The 21,938-nt window shown below is 48.4% G+C and overlaps 1 protein-coding gene and 1 long non-coding RNA gene across 2 annotated transcripts in view; one reads left to right on the top strand and one right to left on the bottom strand.

Annotated features, from left to right (window-relative positions):
• Positions 1-21,938, top strand: part of LOC147736441 (uncharacterized) — a 453,286-nt gene that overhangs the window by 174,320 nt on the left and 257,028 nt on the right. The gene's annotated exons all lie outside the window — the stretch shown is intronic.
• Positions 9,413-21,938, bottom strand: part of LOC147736442 (uncharacterized) — a 40,186-nt gene continuing 27,660 nt past the window's right edge. The window contains exon 3 of the long non-coding RNA XR_015307556.1: positions 9,413-10,300. This is a non-coding gene — a long non-coding RNA (uncharacterized LOC147736442). The remainder of the gene's footprint in view (positions 10,301-21,938) is intronic.

Genomic DNA, 21,938 nt, shown 5'->3' with positions numbered 1-21,938 from the left:
CTGCCAACTCCCATTAAGACACATATCCTGACGCACCTCCTTAGCAACTACGACAATCTGCAAGAGGCTCAGTTCCTGCATAATGGTTTTATATCCGGTTTTCGTATCCCTTCTTCAGCCACCTCCACCAGTGTCCCCCGCGCAACCTGGGGAGGGTGGCGGGTCCCTTCAGTCAACCTCCAATACTCGATTTGGTTTGCTCCCCACTGGCGTTAGTGCCTAAAAAAGAGAAAGGGAAATTTCACCTGATACACAACTTGTCTAGCCCCCCAGGCCTGTCGGTCAACGACAAGCTTGACCCAGACCTTTGCACGGTCCGTTATACAACATTTGACACTGCAATCCAAAAATTGCAGGACCTAGGTGAAGGAGCCTTAATGGCCAAATCCGATATCGAGGCTGCATTTAGGCTCCTGCCAGTGCATCCGGAAGATACTAAGTTCTTGGGTTTCACCTTCAGGGGAGATTACTTCATTGACCTGTGCATGCTAATGGGCTGTTCAATCCCTTGCGCAGTATTCAAATCTTTTGCCAGGTTTTTAGAATGGGCGGTGGAGCAATTCCTTTCAACGGATAAATCCCATGCAGTAGTACACTACCTAGACGACTTTCAATTCCTCGGTCCTCGGGATTCACAGTCATGCAGGAAGGCCCTGCTGGGATTCCAGCACCTGGCTGAAGCCCTGGGGGTTCCGTTGGCAGCAGAAAAGACAGAAGGGATGACCACTTGCCTGACATTCTTAGGCATTGAAATCGACACAAGAGAAGGGGTTTGTAGGCTACCCAAGTCAAAGGTTTCTGCCTTCAAGGCTGCTATTGAGGACTGCTTAAGGTCACGGAAGGTCACTTTACATCAGCTGCAAGTCTTGCTAGGACAACCAAACTTCGCCTTGAGAGTCATCCCGATGGGCAGGGCATTCTCTAGGAGCATAGCAAGGGCGATGCCGGGGCTCCGCGCAAAGCACCATAGGGTTAGGCTATCAGCCGAGGTAAGGAATGATTTGAGCATCTGGAGGGATTTCTCAGACAATTTCAATGGGTCTGTGATATGGCGGAAACCAGCCTCCTCGAATGCAGACCTTGAACTATTCACAGATGCGGCAGGGAGCGTAGGCTTCGGGGCGATATTGGGTCCCAAGTGGTGCATGCAGTATTGACCTGAGGAATGGACACGGCAGGGTCTGACACGCAATTTTACTTTCTTAGAACTGTTTCCCATAGTAGTGGCACTGCATCTGTGGGGGGAAATGCTAGCAGACAGGTGCATTGTTTTCTGGTCAGACAGCATGTCAGTGGTGATGGCGATTAACAACCAGAGAGCAACTTGCACATGGGTGCTGCGTCTATTGAAAGAACTAGTGTCTCAATGCCTGCGGCGCAATGTACATTTTACAGCAAGACATGTTTCGGGTGTAAACAACCATGCCTCTGACGCCTTGTCCCGTTTTAAGTTGGCAGACTTCCGCGCACATTGGCCTCAAGCAGAGAGAGAGATGACGGACTTCCCAGTGGGGCTATGGAAGCTTGGTGCCCCGCAGCCCCCGATTTGATAACTGCATCAGTGGCCCCCAAGACTAAGAATATGTATGAGAGGTCGTGGCAGTTTTATCAAGATTACTTAAAAGGGGCAGGTTTAGCGGAGGTCTTCTCACCCTTGAGCGTGTTAGGCTTCATAGTGTATCAGAGGGACAGCGGGAAATCAGTGGCAACGATGAAGAGGCAACTGTCGGCGTTAGCATTCTACGCTGGCTTAAGTGGGGTGGTAGATCCAACAAAAGACCAGAGAGCGGTGAAGGGAAGGGAACGTTTAGCCCCTGGGGCGAAGGTTTCAAGAAGGCCCATAGACGTGGCCAGGCTGGTAGACATCCTGGAGACCCTGCCTAAGATTTGCTTTTCCCCTTACAAAACCCAGCTGTTTAGGGTAGCTTACGTGCTAGCCTTTAGGTGGGGCACTCAGGATCTCGGAACTGCTGCCGGCTTCTAAGGCGGGCAAGGAGGGGGGCCTACGGTACGGGGACTTGATTGAGGCAGGGGGCGTCTTGAAAGTTAGGGTGCGTAGGTCAAAGACAGATCCTCTGGGTAAGGGGACGTGGATACTATTAGGCAGTGTGGCAGGGGTGTCGTACTGTCCGGTTAGATTGACAGGGGAGTTCTTGCTCATCAGACCGCAAGGGAACGATGACAGAGTCTTGTTGCATAGGGACGGTTCCCCCCTCACTAGATTTCAGTTCACAAGTGTAGTAAAGATGGCTCTCACTAGGTTGGGTGTAGACTCTACTGATTTTACAACTCACTCATTCCGTATTGGGGCGGCTACTACAGCGGCAGGTCTGGGACTCCCCGAGGAAACTATTAGGAGGCTGGGGCGCTGGAAGTCAGCGTGTTACGAGCGTTACGTCCGTCCGCAACTAGTTTGAGTGTAGGAGCGTGCCCCCCTTTTTGTACATAGTTAGGACTGACCGTTGTTTTATTTCAAATTTGTACCACACCCAAAAGACCCCAAATATATTGGTGCGGCCACTCCTTTATTCGCAGAGCGGGGTTGGTCTTCCCAAGTTTGCTGGAGAGACAGTCACTGGAGGCCAAAGGGTTGGACCACCATTGGGTGGGGGTAGGGAGGTAACATTTTGCCGACGCCTCTGGCGACCTGCGGGCAGCCATGAACAGAGGCATGCCTATCCCAGATGTACTGGTGTTGCATTGCGGAGGCAATGACATGATCACGACGGGAAGAAGGGGTGTAAAAGATCATTGTTCACTGCGCTGGCAGCTATCAAGAATATGTTACCGAATGTCATTTTATTATGGTCCGAAGTCATTCGGAGGCAGGTATGGGCACGGGGCGTGCCCCCGAAGGCTGTGAATAAATCTGTGAAAAGGTTGAACCAGTCAGTGGCGGAAATACTTCAGAAATCGAGCATTGGTACGATCAGACATAAACTGATACAAACCTCTAGGTCTGAACAGTACGCTAGGGACGGAGTACACCTCTCGGAGGCGGGCAATGAACTTTTCATACAAACAGTGTTAGGGGCCATTTTCGGAAGCTCTTGAGCGCGGGGGGGCAGGGGGGGGAGGTCAAGTCCGCCAGTAAGCGCCTCGTCCTGTGGCGGGGTCCTGGGCAAGAGGTATCACAGGGACTCCTTTGGTCAGTGCCATTTTTTACCCCAGAACGGGTCTTAAATATCATCATGGGCTCCGCCCTGGATTCTCTAGCTCTACCCTGGAAGACATTGGGTGCCACAAGTGGTGGCATTTTATTTACCTGTGGCTCTGTTAACGGGAGGGCAGTTACATTAAGGGGAGCAGGCTAACTTGGTTGTGGCCTGATGGCACAGTCCGAAGGTCAAGCAATGCCCCGTTGGAGAACGGGCTGTAAATAGAATGAATATGTACATACGTCTGAATATTAATATTTTAACAACTGTGATGTTGATAAACAAGTTTAACGTTTACAATAAAGAAATGGAGGCCAGTGGAGTAATTGGTTGTGAACTGTAATTTTAATAAAAATATAAACACTGCGGAAACCAAACTGGACGTAGGTGTCTCTATTAAAGGGGGAGGAAAAGTATCTGGGGTGTGTGCACTTTGTATTCCATCTATAGAGTGCGCGCATTATGCATTTTAAAATCATGTGCTCATTGCAGTGCCATGACGTCCTCGGCTTATAATTAATAATGCTTTTGTGATTAAAGTGTTCCGTTTCTTATTTGTAAAGAAATAGTGCGCTCATTTAGCATGTTAAAACTGTACTTGCATACATACATTTTTTTACATGTGAGCAACGTTACTAAAACAATGCAAACCTTACCCATTAAATGCAAAGCATTGGATCATAGCTAGAAGTCATAAATGATTAGAAGTCAGTGCACGCTCCACCAGGCACACACACCACCAGCCGTCAGAGCACACTTCCACCAGGCACTTACACCACCAGCCGTCCGTGCACGCTTCCACCAGGCACACACACCACCAGCCATCAGTGCAGGCTTCCACCAGGCACACACAGCACCAGCCGTCAGTGCACGCTTCCAACAGGCACACACTCCACCATCCATCAGTCCACGCTTTCACCAGGCACATTCCACCAGCCGTCAGTGCACACTTCCACCAGGCACACACACCACCAGCCGTCGGTGCACGCTTCCACCAGGCACACACACCAGCAGCCGTCAGTGCACCCTTCCACCAGGCACACACACCACCAGCCGTCACGGCACACTTCCACCAGGCATACACACCACCAGCTGTCAGTGCATGCTTTCACCAGGCACACACACCACCAGCCATCAGTGCAGGCTTCCACCAGGCACACACACCACCAGCCATCGGTGCACGCTTCCACCAGGCACACACACCACCAGCCGTCAGTGCACCCTTCCACCAGGCACACACACCACCAGCCGTCACGGCACACTTCCACCAGGCATACACACCACCAGCTGTCAGTGCACGCTTCCACCAGGCATACACACCACTAGACGTCAGTCCATGCTTCCACCAGTCATACACACCACCAGCCATCATTGCACGCTTCCACCAGGCATACACACCATCAGCCGTCAGTGCACACTTCCACTAGGCATACACACCACCAGCCGTCAGTGCACGCTTCCACCAGACATACACACCACCAGCCGTCAGTGCACGCTTTCACCAGGCACACACACCATCAGCTGTCAGTGCATGCTTTCACCAGGCACACACACCACCAGCCGTCAGTGCACGCTTCCACCAGGTATACACACCACCACCTGCCGTCAGTGCACGCTTCCACCAGGCACACACCATCAGCCGTCAGTGCACACTTCCAGCAGGCACACACACCACCAGCCGTCAGTGCACCCTTCCACCAGGCACACACACCACCAGCCGTCAGTGCACGCTTTCACCAGGCACACGCACCATCAGCCATCAGTGCAGCAGGCAGGTTCTGCTCAGAGTTTCCTGGTAAATATGTGTTCGATGCCTGGGAGGGAGTGGGTCAAGTTTACATAAACCATGCTTAGTATACAGGTGCAGTGCATGAAATCCTCTGTGAGTCACGCTGCCTGGGGCTCACTCACTCCACACTTGTAAATTGTGCCTACACTAGTCATTTTCTCATTTGCAAATTTCGGCACATGCGCACAGCTAGGCTGCTCCCATACCCCCGGGAATGACTGCTTCCTACAACCTGAATGGAAACAATATTCAGAGCTATGAAAACAAGTTTATTTGATGCAAAGAACTGTTAACAAAAACCATGTCCAGCAATTATAGATCTGGCAACTTAAACAAAACAGCAACAAAAACCAAACCAGCATTGACATAGTGAATAGGTCCCGCTTTTTGGACCGTATAAGTAGTTATTCAGCAGAATATCCTTGGTGCAACAACACCAACTGTTGCATGGCTAAACACTTATAAGGTCCCAAATGCAGGACCTATTGGCTATGCCAATGCTTGTTTTAAGAAAGCTAGTCTGAGAATCTAACTTTCCTCCTAACCTCACATGATCTGGATGTTCTGTAGTAATTAGCCAAAAGTATGACACAAAGTGAAACTAGAGAGGTTATGTCAAAAAGTGACTTCAGTAGCCTAAGAATTCCACCCATAGGTTGGAGGATGCTGCTGGTTGTCAGGGACTGTCCGGGACTATGTGGGGAACACAGTCAGGGACTTGGGCAAGGACTGAGAACTGGGTAGAAAACTTAGGAAGAGGAGTACAGCACTGCCCAGATCATACAGGGAGTCAGAGGAGAAAAAGGGATCCAAAGGGGAAGCCTGTACAAGTGAACAAGATGGGTAAGACTCAGAAAGGAAGGGCACTCCCAAGGCAATTTAGCATTCAGAATAACTACACTCAGGACGAATGTGCAAGACACATATGAAACAACATTAAAAATAAAGGGGGGTGTGGGGTAAAGCACTTAGGAGCTCCACATGTTAAGACTGAAGCTCAGTAAGTTTCTTACCCACAATTTCTGTTACAGATACTGACTGCAAATACCCACATGTAGGATGTGCATGCAAAGGCAGGGTCTATGGAGCTTATACCTATGGTGATGTTATAAATGTAACTCAAAGACAATACTCACAGTGAACAAGAAACACCACCTAGGTAGCCAGCTGTGCCCACGAATCCTGGTGATCAAACAGGAATACGCAAGGCAGTAACAACAAATGGTGGAACTAAACACAAGCACAATAGGCGAGGAGCTAGCAAGTGTGCTTAACAGGAAAGGAAGGAAATCACAGGGCACACTTTGCTGGAAGCAGGTAACAAACATACAAGGCAACAGAAGCAAGATGGCAGCATAGAAAGACAGCAAACTAGGACCTGGAACCAAGGAATTGGGAAGAAAGGCAGGGACTGGAAAGGGATATACAGAAGGGGAGGCTTCAAGGGTATACTAGAATAGTGCAGGCTAAGGAATCAAGAAAATAAAGTAGCATAGAAGGCAGTGCTGGGGCAGGAAGAAGAATTGAGCTAAAGCTCAGGAGTCTAGGTAGCACTGCCGGGGGGAACAACCTTTATAACGCAACTTTTAGCACGCAGTGCTATTACAACACAGACTTTAAAACGAAAACCATTACAATGCATTACACTGGGGGCGCTCTAGGATAGGGAATAGTTTTAATTTACTAACAACACCTTCCCTAGTGTCCACGGGGACTGGTGTTGGAATAGTAAATTAAACTATTCACTATCCAGCACCCCCCAGTGTAATGCGTTGTAATGGAATGCGTTTTAAAACTTGCGTTGTTACAGCATGCGTGGTAAAAGCATGCGTTGTACCAAAGTACAACCCACTGCAGGGAGTGCTGGTTCAGGAACAGTGAATTACTAAAGCTTTAGGAGTCAAGGTAGCACTGCAGGCAGTGCTAGTTCAGGAACAGGGAATTGGCTACAGCTCAGGAAACAAGGAGTCAAGAGAGCACTGCAAGCAATGCAAATCAGGAACAAAGAATAACTATAGCTCAGAAAACAAGAGCACTGCAGGTAGTGCTAATTCAGATACAAGGAATAGCTACAGCTCAGGAACTCATGAAACAAGGTCGGACTGCAAGCAGTGCTAATTCAGGAGAAGGGAAACTGCTGTAGTTCAGTAACAAGGACTACTAAGACTCAGGGGTCAAGGTAGCACTGCAGGCAGTGCTAATTCAGGAACAAGGAAAATAGCAGCAGGTCAGGAACAAGGCATAACTAAAGCTCAGGAAACACTGAATAGCAAAAGCTCAGGGAGCAAAGGAAACAAGGATTGGTTTCACCGGTAAACAGCTAGAATGACCAACCTTGGCCTGAAGGGAGCTGGGGCTTACAAGAGCTCACAGTAATCACATGCAGGATGTGTGAGCAGGCTAGCAGCAGCCAGCCACAGGTGAGCTGAATTTCTCTACCCATCCTTGGCCTGCAGGGGCGGAGACAAAGCAGTGAGCAGGGAATTCTGGGCAATGGAGTTTCAGGCATGAGTAGGTTGGCTTCAAGTATAAGCAGGCTGTCTTTCACAAAACCCGGCATGGTTTGGGAATGGATGTCAGTTCCCAATAAGTGTCCAAATGGCTGGAAGTCAGGATATGCATGCAGGGGAGGGTCTGGAAGCTTATTAGAAGACTGGAAAGTCCCACTATGCGACCCCCTGGTGGTGGGTGAGAAAGCACAGGGAGCGAATTGTGACACTGGTAACATATTTCTGCAGTTTTCCTGTAACTATTGGTATTTGGTTAACTATGGAATCTTTTTAGCCAGTTTGTGCATCTTTAAATGTTGATCAAATGTGTAATCATTTTTAGATGTAGAATGTATCCCTCAACAAGTAGTGGCTGAGTTGGTATGAAACTTACACGAAACTTATGCTGGGCTCCACAGGTGTAAAGAGCACAATTGTCCTTGGTACAACAAATGGTAAACATAGCAAAAATGCATAGGAAAACCATATCAAGAAGGGTGGCTCCTGGGCTAGAGATCTACAATGTTAAAGCTCTAAGAGCGGTTTTATATAGTGCGGTGATATGGGGCCCCATTAACTCCACTTTATTTAGATTTAGCCCCCAAAAATTACTGACAAAATTGAGCCCAGATTGCTTATGTTCTGGCATCGACTATGGTCTACTACAGCACTAGTCTTATAGGGTGGGCCTCGTGACCTAATGTCACCAAAATATGCAAGCAAGATCTCATGGGTCCACACTGTTACAACTCTTTTATAGAGATTAAGCCTTGACACATATTGAGACTTTCCAGAGTCTTTGTGCCAAATCCAAAAGTCCAGTCTTAAAGCTATTTATTGAGTTAATGTTGTAATGGACAATATATAAAATTGCAAAGGATCATTCTCTGTTGGCTTATTGATTGTAAACCGACCCCAATATTGGGGAGGCACTATTGGTGAACCTTTTCCTCCACTAGCAAGGAAGCTATAATTACAGTTCAGGTATGGATGTCTACCTTTTAAAAGAAAGTGGCACAAAGAAATGGGCATGATGGATGAGAACTGTGGGGCATATTATCAAGGACTGGTGTTAAAATTATCTCAGTTTTATCGTCAGGAAACTGCCGATAAAACAAAGATAATTGGCTTGATAATACGCCCTTGTTAATTCCCATAGAAGCCCATGTTCTGGTGTTAACATGGGCTTCTATGGAAATTAACAAGGGTGTATTATCAAGCCCATTATCGCCGTTTTATCTGCAGTTTCCTGCCAATAAAACAGAGATAATTTTAACACCGGTCCTTGATAATATGCCCCTGTATTTGTTGCCAAGGAGGACCTGAGACACTTAAGCATGTTTTTTTTTCTCTCTGTATAGTCTCGAGCTAAGTGGATAGTTACACTTTGCAGAAACCTGGGAGTCAGGAAGCACCAGGAGGCGTTCAGAATACTGCACACAGACACATCTCGCATTATTGTATTCTGCAGGGCCAAGTTCCTAATGGCTATGTGGATCAGAAATGCCAAGTGTTCTCTTGGTAGTCCCTAAGTTGCACCCTCGCCAGGGCCCCTTCATACTGTATTGTCCCATTTGGACAAACTCTAGCTGACTTAAGTGTTTTTGCATTTATAGAAGATATTGTTTTGTATTTTACACCTTGTTTTTAAAACAAAAGTATTTATGTTGAATCTCTGTTGTCTTTTAAAAGGAAAAATTCCTTTCTTCTGCTGCTGGGCCAACAAAAGAGTATTCAAAAGCTTTATGTTGTATCATTTGTGTTTGCACAGTGATTGGAATAAAGTTTTTCCTATTGAATACTTTTGATGTACCAGTTCCTTGTTTCCTAGGAGTGTTCATGAATTGATTAGTTAATGTTAAAATGTATTTGTGTCATTGACTTATTCTTCAGTACTAATACTGTATCAATTCTGTAAAATGTTCATTAATTCAAAAGAAAATCTTTATTGATTCTTTCACTCACAATCCTAATTTTTTACTAACATACAACCACTGCGTATTTCCCACGAGCACCATTACTCTATATAATCCACCATCCAAAAGTCCCATGGTTTCTAAGCATGGATGCATTGCATACTCTTGTTTGTTGAGAGTACCCAAAAAACTTAGGATGAAGGGTGCGATGAAATCTGCTTTTGTGCTGGCAAAGTTGGTGCATTGTTCAGGTGGGGAGTAGATAAGGGTGTCGCTCAGGCTGCAGTTGGCGGAGATGTGGAGCTTGTAGGTCAGGTGTTCCATGCTGCCAGAGGTCGCATCTAAGGTGGTGGTCCAAAGGATGGAATCATTGAAGATGTTAGCAATTTGCCTCTGGACATGTGTCGTCTCTCCTGTCTGGCAATCCTGTAGCCAGGGGGAAAAGTCAAAGCAATGTCTGGGGTATGCAGGTTTCCATGAAGAAGAGCAGGTCTGATGAGTGGTTGTGCTGCAGCTCTCAGATTTCAGTTGCACGTTTGGTGAGAGAGGGGGTGTTGAGGAATATGCATGATGGGATGGAGTGCTGTGTTGTAGGTGTGCTTGTGAGTGAGTCGGAGGCTTGGTGCTTTCAGTGCGGGGGTGGAGAGGTGGGTGGGGAAAGTACAGGAAAACTAGCAGGTGGGACAGGAGAATGCCTCTTTGATGTTCTGCTGCACAGCAGCATTGCAGTGAGCGGCTTTGAGTGTTGAACACATGTTGGGTGGCGATGGGGAAGTGGAGGATAGTGGAGGACCAGGGCTCCAGGCACAGCGGTAGCCATTTGGTAGGACCGGTATGGGGAGGACAGCAGGGGGTGAAGCTGGGAGAGTGTGCAAGAAAGATAACACAGCAGGCCGGAGGTGGGAAAAAGGTAAAGAGTGTGTGAGAGGCTGAACCCGGGGAAAAGATCTAAAGGGCAAGAAAAAAAGAGAAGAAAGTGACATAAAGGGACAGAAAAGAGTGGAAAGAGCGGGAATGGAAAAAATAAGGCACAGTTAAATGAGTGAAAGAAGAGCAAAAACTGCACAGCTGTAAACCAAGCACAAAAGATAAAGGCAAAGCAGCAATATAAAGAAATCATTGAGGTAGAAGCGCAAAAACAGTAACCCTGGGCAATGAACTCTGCTCTGCTAGCAGAAGTTGCGGAGATTTGGTAACAATGCATTTCATTGAAAACACGGAATTCATGCAAGAATCCCCACTCTGCTACGCAATGGAGTAACTTGCTGTACCCACAACCCTTTGGTAAATCAACTTTACCTTTACATGCTAAAAAACATATAACCAATTCACAAAAGTGAACTTTGAAAAACATCAGGCAATGAGAGAGGTGATGAATGTGGGGTCACCCCTTACCTAGTGGGAGAGCAAGCAGATTCCTTGAACACAAAAAGCCTATCATGCTGAACGATTCAGTGGTGGTCCAATACTCTTAGGGCCACCCCAAGCAAAGTTATGGGCAAAAATACAATGCCAACCAAAGGCCCAGCAAAGCATTATGGGTGAGATTCTAGAGTTTAATGAATATTATAGTATTAGCTCTCAGCTGAGCCCCCAGGCCTGCCCCTTAAGGAGTGTTTTAATATTGGATACTAAAATATTCACTGCACTAGAATATCGTCCCATAATGCTTTGCAGGGCCTTTGGTTGGGATTGTATTTTTGCCCATACCTGTGCTTGGGGTGGTCCTAGGAGGATGGGGCCACCACCAAATCATTTCAGCATGATGTGCTCTTTGTGTTCAAGGCATCTGCTTGGTCCTCTCCCTTGGCTAGGAAGGACCCCAAAATCATCACATCTGTCACTGCTTGCTATTTTTCATTTTCACTTTTGTGAGATGACTATATGCATTTTAGCATGTAAAGATATAATTATTTATTGTTTAACTAAAGGCACTGCTTGGTATATTATCATTTTTTGAGATGGCTATGTATTTTAGAATGCAAATATATATATATATATATATATATATATATATATATATATATATATATATATATATATATTATTTACTAAGGTATGTAGATTTTTGTTTAAAACTTTATTTATACACAACAACGGAGTTCATACACAAACTGCAATAGGCTACTGCAACCATATTCCATTGATAAAACAATTTTACCTTTACATGCTACAAAGCATGTAACCAATTCACAAAAATGAGCGTTGAAAAATATCAGTCAATGAGAGGTAATGATTTTGGGGTCCCCCTAACCTAGGGGTAGGACCAAGCAGGTGACTTGAACACAGAGAGCATACCATGCTCAATGATTGTGGTGGTCCCATCCTCCTAGGACCACCCCAAGCAAAATTATGGGCAAAAATACAATGCCAACCAAAAGCCCAGCAAAGCATTATGTACACTATTCTACTGGATGCCACTAATGTGTACCCACTCCACTGTACACCGCTCCACTCTACGTGACTGCACTCTGCACTACTCCACTGTACGCTATTCCACTCTACCACAGTACACTCTATGCTGCTTGTGCTCTTTGCGATTCAAATGTACGCTATTCTACTGTAATCCATTCCACTCTAAGCCAATCCACTCTAGAACAGCCCTCTTTATGCTATGCTAATCTACACCACTCCACTGTACAATACTCCACTGTACACCATGCCACTGTACCCTATTCTACTCTGCGCAATTCCACTATACGCTATTGCCCTGTACGCAACTACACTCTACATCACTGAAATCTACGCTATTCCACCCTCTGCCACTCCACTCTACCACACTCCACTGTATGCTATTCCACTGTAAGTTACTCCACTATACCCCACATCACTATACTCCAATTTACCCCACTGAACTCTACAGCACTCCAGGGTATGATCCTTATTTCTAGGATACACCACTTTATGCTATTTCAGTGAATGCTACTATACTGTTCGCAATTTTAGTGTATGCTACTCCACTGTATGGTAATCCACTCTTTGTCACCCCACTCTACGCCGCTCCACAGCACGACACTCCTCCACTCTATACAGCTCCACTATAAAAGAAGTGTTGGACCCGGCCTCGTGGCGTGGCCCTCGCTGACCCCCATAAACCCAGAACGACGGACAGAACTAATTCCCGTCCACCCAGGACTATACACGAGACTCCTACATCGGACCAGAAACGACCTACAGACCGCGTGCCGGCACCCCTGCACGTGACCGGCAGACTCCATGTTTGGCCACCCCGGCCAGTCGGCCGCCTTCTTCCCTTTCGGCAGCCTCTGGCCGCTCCCAGCTGCAGCTAGGCGAGCGCGTCCGGCGCGCCCTGACCCGCCCAGGGGGGTGAACGACTCACCAAGTACCCAAAACCAAGGCTTCCATCACACCTCCGGCCCCCTCCAGAGGAACTGGTTGTCCTCACACCTTCGAACCATCCCTGGGGGCTGGTTTCGATCGCACCTTTTTGCTTCCTAGTGAGCTGGCTCCAGGCCTTGATGAGCGTCTGGGATTCTCTGGACGCATGGTCCAAAAGCATCAAAGACACAGCCGCCTAGACAATCAGGCGCCTGGCCCTCGGACCTCCGGCCCCCTGCCTCTGAGGGTCCGGACATCAAAGAGCTCCTGGACTATAAGACAGCCTGCCATCCATCTAGCCGGCAGTTGTATCTTGGACAAGAAAGCCCTGCTGATCTGATCGCGGCTGATCTTGAGGAGAACAGACTCTGACCCACCGAGCCCTGCTGACGTCGTCGCGGCTCATCCTTGAAACTACGGAACTGAACCACCGGAGTCCTGCTGACGCTGTCGCGGCTCCCTCTCGAAGAGTAAGACCTGAACCATCGGAGCCCTGCAGACCTCGTCGCGGCCCACTCTTGAGAACCAGAGACACTTGCTACCATCCCGAGCCCTGCGGACGCTGTCGCAGCTCCACCGGCCTACGAGTACGACGAAGTATTCCTGACCAAGCCCTGCTGACCTCGTCGCGGCTTGAAGAACTCTCTGGTCCGGCTGGAGCATCAACGCTACCCTCACGACCATCTGAAACTGAAGTGAGTAGGACAGCAACTCCCATCACCAGCCCCCGTACCTCCCAGTTCGAGGATTGAGAACTGTGCGCAGGGTGCGTGGCGTGCCAGCTGGCCCTCTAAGACTGCCCCGCTTCCCCGTTCCCGTGTTACGAGACTCTCGCGATCCCTCGATCGCTTTGTATTGCTCCCTACTTTTATCTTGATAAAGTTCATACTTGATAAAGATTCACAGTGTGGTGTCCGTTCGTAAGTGTGGTGTGTCAACAGTGTGTACGATCAGTCCTCCCCGGCGGGGACTCCCCCTCGATAAGACTCTGCAGTAATTGTGGGAGAGGAGGTCCCGGGTGGTTAGGAGAGTCATCTTGACCCCTGGGGTCACCGCCTTCCAACAAGAAGACTACTACACATTGACACTCTAATCCACTCTATCCCCATAAACTCCCCGTCCAACTCTATGCTCCACTCTAAGCTTGTATACTCAGTGTACAACACTCTATTCCAGTATACAACCCTTTTCTATACTTCACGATACAGCATTCCACTCTACTGTACGAGGCCCAACTCCAATTTATAACAGCTTACTACCTACGCTATTCCACTACACTCCCTATCACTATGCTCTAAAACACACCAATACACCCTATTATACTTTACTCCACACTACGTTACACGACTGCACTAAACTCCACTGTGCAAGACTTTACCTCACTCTACGCTATTGTACAACAATCCACTCCACGCATCTTCACTGTTTGACACACTGCTGTACTTTATGCAACAACATTCTACTACATTGTATGCCACTCTCCGACACTTTACTCCAGTCTAAACCCTACACTCCACTGTACAACACTGTACTTAACTGTATGCCACTGTACACCACTATACTCCTGTTTATCCCTGTACGCATCTCTTTGTATGCCACTGCATCCCACTTTCCTCCACTCTGACACAGTACTCCAGTCTACTCCACTCTATGCCACTTTACTCTATGCCACTCTATGCCATTGTACTCTATAACACTGCCAGTCCACTCTACCCACACGCTACAAAACGGTATTGTACGCCACTCCACAAAACTCTATTCAACTGGATGCCACTTTACTCTACTGTTGTCTACATCGGTTTCCAATCCTGTATGAGACATCACTATACTATACTGTACAACAAGATACTCCAAATTATGAGACTTTACTCAGTTATAGGCTACACCACTCCACTCCATTCTACTGCACTCCACACCACTATAGTCGAGAACACGACACTCCACTCTGTCACTTTTCTCCACTATATGCTATCCCACTCCAGTGTACTCCTCTCCCCTATACTCCACTCTAATACACTTTATCCCACTCTACGCCACTGTACCATACTCCGCTCTACGCTGCTACACTATCTGACACTCTACTTGACTCTACTAATCCACTCTATGCGACTCCACAATATTCCACTGTATGCAACTCCACCTTATGCTATTCCACTCCACGCCACTCCGCTGTACATCACTTCTCTTTGTTATTGTACTGTATGCCACTGCAGTGTACCTCACTCCACTGTACACTGCTCCACTCCATTGCACTTTATGCTACTCTACCGTACGCTATTTCACTCTACCACACTACACTCTATGCCGCTCCACTGTTCGTCACTCTACACTGTACCCTATTCCAAACTACGCCATTCCACTATATGTACCCAACTACAGTCTACATGACTGAACTTTATGGTATTCAACCCTATTCCACATCCACACCACTCTACCCCACTCCACTGTATGCCACTCCACTGTACGCTACTCCACTATATACACACTTAAATCTACGCCACTCCACTATATGCCACTCCACTTTATGCAATTCAAATTTACTCCACTCAACTCAATGGCACTCCAGTGTGCAGCATGCTACTGTACACCCCTCCACTCTAGGCTACTCCACTGTACGCTATTTTAGTGAATGCTTTATACTATATGCAATTTCATTGTACGCTACTCCACACTCCACTCTACGCCACTCCACTCGACTCTACATAACTCCACTCTACGCCATTTTACTCTACGCTACTGCACTCTACAGCACTCCATTGTATGCTGTTCCACTCTATGCCACTCAACTCTACACCACTGCAGTCAATGCCACTCCACTGTATGTGTCTCCACTGTACTCCACTCTACACCACTCCTCTTGTCTGGCTGCTATTCCACTGTACAATACAAGAAATATGCCCCTTCTAACCTTACAGTATATTATTAGCATTCCGTCTTCAAAAAATATATATGTGTGTACTTTGTTTCAAAATAAGAAAGTCACAGTAAAAAATAGGGACAAAGGAAAGGGCATCGCACTCATGGACACCGACCGTTATGTGCAGAAGAGGAAATTAATGCTGAGCAACATGGAGCACCACATGAGTATCACCACTCACACCACAAGCTGAGTGCCATTGAATATACATTGAACCTGAAGCCCTTAATGAGGGATTCATATGTTCAAAAGCATACACGTCTCTTAATGCTAACAACCCCTACATATCAAGCATCTATTGGGTGCCTAAATTCTTAAAAATCAACAGGATCCACCTTTAATGAACATTGTCGGCACAATAGGGTCTGTGACTGAACCCTTATCGAAGTATGAGGACTCATTTTTACGGCCCATAGTACCCTGTTTAAAATCCTACATCAAAGACCCTAGACGTATGATAACATCTGCTGATGGCTTGGCTTACAACAAATATAATGAGATTCCTGTCACCCTAGATATTGAAGCATTATATAGTAACATCCCACAAGATGCAGCCATCTTTGTAGTAGACTAATTCATACAGTGTCACCTGAAAGAAGCCCCTTGCATATTCATAGTGGACTGTGTAAAGATTGTCTTGCAAGAAAACACCTTTTAATTTGGTGAAGATTTATTTCTTCAGGAGAACAGAGTCAGTACAGGAGCATCCTGTGCACCCGTAGGCAACATCTTCATGAGTGATTTTGAGGCAGAAATATTCACAATGAGTTAGTCCCATTTTTTGAGTCAGAGAAATTTTGGTCACGTTATTGATGACATTTTTTTCAATTTATGCAACCAAAATTTAAGGTTCACGGCAAATATAAGCCTGCATGAGGTAGAATTTGGGGATACAGGGATATAACAAAGATGGTAAACTGGATGTAGATCAGTTTGGGAATCCTACCATACGTAACACACATCTACACTTCAACAGTTATCAGCCTTTTAGCCAGCTCCTCAGACTGAGATGCAATAGCACTAATTTATTAGACTATAATGACAAGGCAACAATCATGAGAGTGTAGTTCTGTGCACAAGGTTACCTTAGAAGACTCGCAGAAGGGCCTATACCAAAGCAAGATTTTATGACAGAGACCATATTTTGCGGCAAGAGAAGGAAAAAAGGGATCCTAAATTAGTATGCATCATAAGACATTAATGAGAAAGCAACATCGCTGCAACAAAAACCTGTATGATAACTTAATGAGATCCTGGGTTACGACGAGTACCAATTTCATTAAAAAAAACATAGATGGTGTTAATCCCATTGTTAGAAATCGGGTCTCTAGTTGACAGCGGTTTGATGCATGCCCAATTAGGGACCCTCAATCTTATCAGGGTAAGGGTGTTACACACCCCCTTGGTAGCTTGCCATGAACAGTCAGGCTTATCTTTGTACCCTGTGTGTGCCTGTGCCCCTTCCCTTCTTTCTTGTACCCCGTGAGCCTGTGCCCCCACCCTTCTTTTTTTGTACCCTCTGTGCCTGTGCCCCTGTCCTTTATTTTCGGACTGCTTTGTGCCCTTTTCCTGCCGCTACCCCCCCAGCGGCCCCGCTTCCCGTGCCCATTCACTGCCCGCATTCCCGCCTCCTAGCTGGTCCTCCCTCCCCTTCTCCCCTTAAATAGCACGCGCCGAAGGCGTGCCTAAGGCAAACCCGTCTGTGCCCGTCCGCGCCTGGACCGCGCCCAGGGCCAGAACCCCTGGCCCTCACAACACCTCCAACGCACGCCACCGCTACGATGCCAGCACCCTCATCGCACTCAACCACAGACTCACCCCCACCTGCTACAAGGCCACCCCCAAGCGCACCCACGGCCCCTTCACCTGCCAGAACTGCAACTTCTCCTGCATCAACAACGCCAAGACCACCACAACAGTGGAACCCAACCAACTACGATGCATCCTGCTCAACACCCGCTCCGCACGTCGAGCTCTGGGACCTACTCACCACCACTTCACCACACATCGCCTTCTTGACCGAGACCTGGATGAACGATGCCTCCATCCCAGACATCGCAGTGGCTGTCCCAGACGGATACAAGATCTCGAGCAGAGACCGCACCAATGGAGCAGAGGGAGGCATCGCTATAATCCACAAGAACACCATCAAAGTCTCCACAAACACCGACGACGCCACCGCCGAACACATGCACTTCAGGATCCACACCGACCCCAAGACCACCCACAGAGGCACCCTCATCTACAGACCACCAGGCCCACGTCCCCAATTCTGTAACTCCATCGCCGACTTCATCAGCACGTACGCCCTGACCTCCTCCAACTACACCCTGCTCGGCGACCTGAACTACCACTTAGAAAACAACAACAGCAATTCCTCCACCCTGATCGACAACCTCGCCACCCTCGGACTAAGACAGATCGTCACTACCCCGACCCGAATCGCTGGTCACACGCTGGACGCCATCTTCACCGCCAGCCCCCACGTTGCCTTCAGCCACACTTCTGAGCTCACCTGGACCGACCACCACTGCGTCCACTTCACATTCCAGAAACCCGTCTCCCACCACCGCACTCTACAAATCCCCCGCAGATGCTGGGGAAAAGTCATCAAGGAATGACTAGAAACACCTCGCACTCCACCCACCGACCAGCCCCACCGACCCCGAGGAGGGGGCCCACACTCTCAGACTCTGGATGGAGGACTGCACCAACACCGTAGCACCCATGAAACAACCCACCAACAGAGACACCAGCCAGAGTGCCAGCTGGTTCACCCCAGAGCCCCTAGCCTCCAAGCGCACCTGCCGAAAACTGGAGAACATCTGGCTCAACGACAGAACACCCGCCAACCGCACAGCCCACAAAGACGCCATCTGAAAACATCACCACCTCATCAGGACCACCAAAAAAGCCTCATTGAAAGACCGCCTTGACAACAACGCACCTAACAGCAAGAAGCTATTCAACATCGTGAAAGAGCTCTCCACTCCCAGCCCCTGCACCAACGACATTCCGCCATCACAAGCCCTGTGCGACACCCTCGCTGTCTTCTTCCACCGCCAGATCATCGACATCCACAACAGCTTCACCCCCCAAACGCACCCCACGGACCCCGCCACGACGAACACCCCGAGCCCCACCGACCATGACCCCCTGACCACCTGGACCAACGTGAGCACCAAAAACATAACTAGGACCATGAGCACCATCCGCTCAGGGCCCTGTCTGACACGCTCCCCCACCGTATCGCCAACAAAGCCGCCAGCATCATCGCACCCCACCTGCGTAACATCATCAACCTCTCCTTCGAGACCGCTACCTTCCAGAAGAGCTGGAAACACGCCGAGATCAACGCCCTCCTGAAGAAACCCAAGGCTCACCCGAGCGACCTCAAGAACTTCCGGCCCATCTCCCTGCTTCCGCTCCCTGCGAAACTCATGGAAAAGATCGTCAACACCCAGCTCACCCACTACCTAGAAGACATTAGCATCCTGGACCCCTCCCAGTCAGGATTCCACAGCAACTACAGCACCGAGACCACCCTCATTGACGCCACAGATGACATCGGAATCCTACTCGACAACGGCGAGACAGTGGCCCTCATCCTCCTGGACCTCTCTGCCGCCTTCAACACCGTCTGCCACCACACACTGCGCACATGCCTCTACGATGCAGGGATCCGAGACAAGGCCCTAGACTGGACCACCTCCTTCCTCACCGACAGAACCCAGATGGTCCGCCTCCCCCTGTTCCACTCCAGAACCACCTCTACCATCTGCGGCATCCCCCAGGGATCCTCACTCAGCCCGACTCTGTTCAACGTCTACATGGCCCACCTCGCTTGCATCGCCAGTCTACACGGCCTCAACATAATCTCCTACGCCGACGACACCCAACTGATCCTCTCCCTCACCAAAGACCCCCTCACCACCAAATCCAACCTACAACAGGGCATGAAGGCCGTCGCCGAGTGGATGGAGGCAAGCCAACTCAAACTAAACACGGACAAGATGGAGGTCCTCATCCTTGGGCCCAATCCCTCAGCGTGGGACGACTCCTGGTGGCCAGCATCACTGGGAACCCCCCCAGCACCAACCAACCACGCACGCAACCTAGGGGTCATCCTCGACTCTAAGCTCAGCATGACCAACCAAGTCAACGCAGTCTTCTCCTCCTGCTTCCACACCCTCCGCATGCTCCGCAAGATCTACAGATGGATCCCGACGGACACTCGGAAAACCGTCACCCACGCCCTAGTCAGCAGCCAACTCGACACAGAACCGCCCTCTACGTCGGAGCCCCGTCCAAACTCATCAACAGTCTCCAAAGAATCCAGATCGCCTCCGCACGCCTGATCTTCAACGTCCCACGCCGGGACCACATCACCCAGCACCTGAGAGAACTGCACTGGCTCCCCATTGACAAAAGAATCCCATTCAAACTCATAATCCTCGCACACAAGGCCCTCCACAACACCAGCCCAGCCTACCTCAATGACAGACTCTCTTTCTATGTACCCAACAGGAAACTCCACTCCGCCGACCTGTCCCTGGCCGCCGTCACGCGCGTTCACAAAACCACCACCGGGGAAAGATCCTTCTCCAACCGCGCCACCAAGTCCTGGAACGCCCTCCCTCTCCCCCTACGACAGACCACAGACCTCCCGGCATTCAGAAGACTGCTCAAGACCTGGCTCTTCGACCACTAGCTGCAGGTCCCCCACCCCGCCCCCCCCAGCGCCTTGAGACCCTAGCGGGTAAGCAGTGCGCCTTACAAATTCCCTGATTGATTGATTGATTGATCTCAGAGGCAATGTGTAAAGCATTTGTACATACACACACAGTAACAAAGTGAAAATCCTACAAAATGAGTCCACACCAGTTTAGACAACTAGCCAATATTTAGCTGAAAAAATAAGACCAAAATGATAAAGATCCAACATACACAAGTAAATATATGATTTTTGCAAGAATAAACTCCAAATAATGTTGTTTGAAGTCAATGTCTCCAACTGGGGCTATGACAGTGTTGTGACCATCAAATCTAACAGTTCAGTCAGACCGCAAGGGAGTGCAGACCAGATACGGCCTCAGGAAGACCTGCAAAACAGAACCTTGGAAATGAAGAGGCCTCATGGACCTTGCGATATAGTACGGAGGTGAGGCATTGCTGGCATCGGGTCGAAAGTCGGTGCAGAAGTCGATGTATGCTCACACAAGTTGCAGATCGAACTCCGTGAAATCGAGGTCAGTAGCACTGGTCTCGCGGTCGAGGCGTTGTGCTCCTCACGAGCGGTGACCACGGCTTAGGTACAGGCAGTGGTATTGGTAACGGTGTTGGGATTGCTTATCTTGCTGTTCCACCACAACCGCACAGTTCCACAGTCCCAGGGCTTGTTTTGGCGCCTCCTGTTAACTCAGGACTCACAGCACTAGAGTCCAAGTGCTGGGAACAAGATGTGAATGAATTCTTTGATATCCCTGAGACTTTTAACAGGAGGCAAGGTCTACTCAAGCCCTTGGGGAAAAAGGAAAGCAGGATGCAGAAAGCAGTCCAGGCTTTTCACTGCCCAAGACAGAAGCGGCAGCAGCAGGCCAACACACAAAGCACAGATCCAAGTGGCAGTCCCTCCTGACAGCAATTCAGCTCTTCTTGGTAGAGTCCTCAGTCCAGAAGTGTTCCAAAGTTATGGTGTCAGGGGTCCAATACTTTACCCCTTGCTTCCTTTGAAGTAGGCAAACGTCAAGGAAAGTCTTTGTAGTGCACAAGGCCCTGCTTTTCCCTGACCTGGCTCCAGACACACTACAGGGGAGTGAGTACAAGCACAGCCCTATTCATGTGTCAGTGACAACTCCTCCCACCATTTTAGCTTGGGAAGACCCATCAGCCTGGTGATAGGCCATCAGGACATGCAGGGCACATTTCAACCCCCTTTGTGTGATTGTTTGGAGTGCATGCACAAGAGCCAAACTGTCAGTCAACCCAGATGTGGATTGTTCAGACAGGTAGAGGCACAGAATAGTTAAACAAGAAAATGTCTGCTTTTAAAAGAGCATTTTCAAACACGCAATTTAAAAATCAACTTCATCGAAAGATGTATTTTTAAATTGTCAGTTCAGACACCCCAAACTCCGAGGGCCTGATTCACAAAATTAATCTGAGACAAAATCCTAACTTTACGACTTTTGGTATTCAGAAAAGGCATTTAGGAGTTTACTACTTTCCGTATTCACAAAAGGAATTAAGGAGTAGTGAAGTTAGGAATCCTAACTTTACTGCTCCTAAGTGTCTTTTGTGAATACCGAAAGTCGTAAAGTTTTTGTCTCT

This window comes from Lissotriton vulgaris, chromosome 1_2 (assembly GCF_964263255.1).
Source record: "Lissotriton vulgaris chromosome 1_2, aLisVul1.2, whole genome shotgun sequence".
NCBI lineage: Eukaryota > Metazoa > Chordata > Amphibia > Caudata > Salamandridae > Lissotriton > Lissotriton vulgaris.
The sequence above is the reverse complement of the archived record's forward strand: the minus strand, read 5'-3'. Positions and strand labels throughout refer to the sequence as shown.